Source organism: Callospermophilus lateralis, chromosome 1 (genome assembly GCF_048772815.1).
Source record: "Callospermophilus lateralis isolate mCalLat2 chromosome 1, mCalLat2.hap1, whole genome shotgun sequence".
Lineage (NCBI taxonomy): Eukaryota > Metazoa > Chordata > Mammalia > Rodentia > Sciuridae > Callospermophilus > Callospermophilus lateralis.
In genome coordinates, this window is record NC_135305.1 from 103,224,710 (window position 1) to 103,227,904 (window position 3,195).

General features: G+C 37.2%; 1 pseudogene; it reads left to right on the top strand.

The window, feature by feature from the left end:
• The first annotated feature begins 630 nt into the window (after positions 1-630).
• Positions 631-1,067, top strand: LOC143397785 (2-iminobutanoate/2-iminopropanoate deaminase pseudogene; annotated as a pseudogene).
• The last annotated feature ends 2,128 nt before the right edge of the window (positions 1,068-3,195 follow it).

Sequence of the window (3,195 nt, forward strand, 5' to 3'; positions counted from 1 at the left end):
GCTTGGAACTAATCTAAAATTGTTTTCTGTGAGTTGATTATGTCTATTGCAGTGCCTAGCATTAAGGATTGTTATTTTCTTGATTAAGAACCTATAGAGTAAAATTGTATTGAGAGATTTGAGTGAATAAAACATTGAAAAAGGCAGAAGTGCGTGGACATTCTTTATTTCTCCTCCTCAGAAGTCGCACCTTTTGCCCATCGCGACACCCTATTCTATATCTTGGTGGAGTCCCTCCCCCCACCATCTTCAGAATGAATCACCCCAACTCTGCTTCCACCATGGTTTCTCTGCTCCCTCTCTGCTTTAAAGGGGCTCTTGGAATTACACTGGGATCATGCAGAGAATCCAGGCCAATCTTTTCTTTTCAAAGCCCCCCTTAATTAAACCACAGAGTGATTTTGTGCACATGCTTTGTCTAATATTGGTATTCAAATAATAGCATTTATTGAGAAAAGTGTTTTTATTCTTTGGTGTAAAACAGTTTATAGTGTAAAAATAAATAATTTCTAGACAATGTAAAAAAATATTGCCTAAGAAACCAAAGTGAGAGGTTTCTTAGGTAGCAGGTAGGGTTGGTTTAGGGATTTCTTCTCCTGAAGAAAGGGACACATAAAAGAAGAACTAGTCATGTCCCTGATTAAAAACATGATCAACACAAGAAAAGCCCCAGGGGCCATTGGTCTCTACAATCAAGTGTTACTTGACAGGATTGTTTACATCTCTGGACAGATAGGCATAAACCCTCCTAACCGATAGCTGTTCCAGGAGGGGCAGAAACTAAAGCAGCTCTTAGGAGCATGGGTGAAAATCTGAATGCCACAGGCTGTGATTTCACTAATATGGGAAAAGCAACTGTTTTGCTGGCTGCCATAAATGACTTTGAAACTGTCAATGAAATCTACAAACAGTGTTTCAAAAATAATTTTCCTACTTGAGCTGCTTACCAGGCTGCTGCTTTACCCAAAGGAGTGCACACTGAGATTGAAGCAGTATCTATCCAAAGACCTCACAGCAGTGCGAATATAAGTAGGCACACTGTTGTTCTCATCATGTCTTTAAATTAATATCTTGTTTTACAACTGATGTTGGAAAAGTGTACGTGTAACTGAAATATCTGAAGTTATCATGGAAATACCATATCATAGGGAGATTTGACATGAATTGATGACTGTATAATGTCACTGATACTATAAATTATAGTTATGTACTGAATATGAGAGAAGAGGCACTCATTATATAGTTCTCAAATAAATAAAAAAGAGGGATAATAACACATGGGTAAAATGAGCTATTATTCCTGAAAAACAAAATAAAGATCAAACCTAATTCAATTAAATCCTATTAATTTAAAGATGTGAAATATTTAGTTCTCATATTTGATATGTGATTCTGCATTTAATTGAATAAAATAAATATTCAATTTTGAATGATAGAAGTAAAAGAGAAGAACATGGACTAAAATGTTATATAGATAATATTTTTTCTAATGGAAATAAAATACATGTAGTTTTCAAAACCAAACAAAGAAAACCAAAATGAGTAAGGAAACTCTCAAAAACTGCTTCTGAAAATTACATAAGTATACAAATTAAATAAAGTTTTCACATTCATGGAATATCTATGTGTCAGAGGCTCAGCAGGATCTATGAATATGGAATATAGTTTCTTGCTCTTAAAAGACTCAAAGACAAGGACTTAATTCACTACTGTATCACATCATATATGGAGAGATCCAGATGAGGGTTCAACAGACTTTACTAAGCACAAATAAGAAATTTGCAGATGTAAGTATACACATTTGCATCTACACTGTTTCTATAAAAGCCTATAAATAATTGAGGCAAAAGTGTCTGGGGGCTTGATTAACTAGGTGTTTTTCCTCCACCCAGTTCTTGTCCTTGTGGATCTCCATGGCTCAAAGGAGAATGGTAAGCATCCTCATGGATGCTGTGAAAAAAGAACTAATAAAAAATGAACTTCAAGGCAAACACTGAAGTCCTCTTTCCAGAGCTTCCAACAGTACTCCAAAGAGAAGGTCTCTTTTCAAAATCTCAGCTGAACTCTATGTCAACAAATATCTCAGAACTAATGTTTGGTACTTTTCCTTCAGCCTGGGTGTGAAGGTTTGCTTGGGAGACTCTGGTAGCTTCTCTGTGGCAGGACTTGCCATATGAGTGCAGTGTGGACTTGGAATCAGAACACCTGGGCAGCCCCTCTGACATCTAATATTGGTGTGAACTCTGACCAGTGACACAGGAAATCCAGTTCTCCAGTCCTTCATTCTTTTTCATTTCTTGGTATTAGAAATAATAGCCGTTGCCCTGGCCTCATAGGTCATCTTGAAGTTCAGATGAAATAATGCCTTTGAAAGTGGAGTTTGCTCCAAAAAACTTAAACCTTTCACTGGGTTCTATTTTCAGGACAGTGGCCCCTCTCTGGCCAAGCCATGGTGGCCATGACCATTAATTGACCATCATGGTTGGGTTCATGCAGATTAGTTCGCCCTTCTTAATCACACTTAATTATCACAATAAATGATAACCACACAATTGATGGTCAAAATAACTACCACAGTAGTTCTCGTAGCCATCAGCTCAACCATGTCTCATTGCATCTCCCAGGTTCCATGAGCACTCTGGTCTCTACTTCTTGACACACCAGGGTTGCAGCAGGCTGACAAGGTTCCAACCAATCAACTGAGCCGTAATGCACAGATGAGGGAATTAACTCTGCTCCCCAGTTTAAGAACTAATTCTGGAGGTGAGATCAATTGGTAGAGGAGGTAAAGCAAGAGCAACACAATGACACTAATTAGATCACACTGATTCATTGAGGAATGAGGGGGAATAATGGAGCTTCAGCAGGGACATGGACTGAGATTCACAAAAACATAATTGTCCCATTTTGGTTTCATTTTTATATTGTCTTAAAGCTTTTTGATTACTGCTGTCCCATTAAAGGCACTATTTCTTTATTGTTCCTTACTTCTTGCTTAAGATGAGTTTTCATAAAAGAAACTCAACACCAAATGTCTCAGAAGCTTTTAGTACTCATTAGAGTCACACTTTGCAAAGAATGAGCTGTTCACTTCCACATTTCAACAATCTTATAGATTCCAGCTGGTTTAATTAACTGACCGAGACATTTGAAATTTTAAACTCTCCTTATAGTTTTAGTATTTTTTGGTCTGAT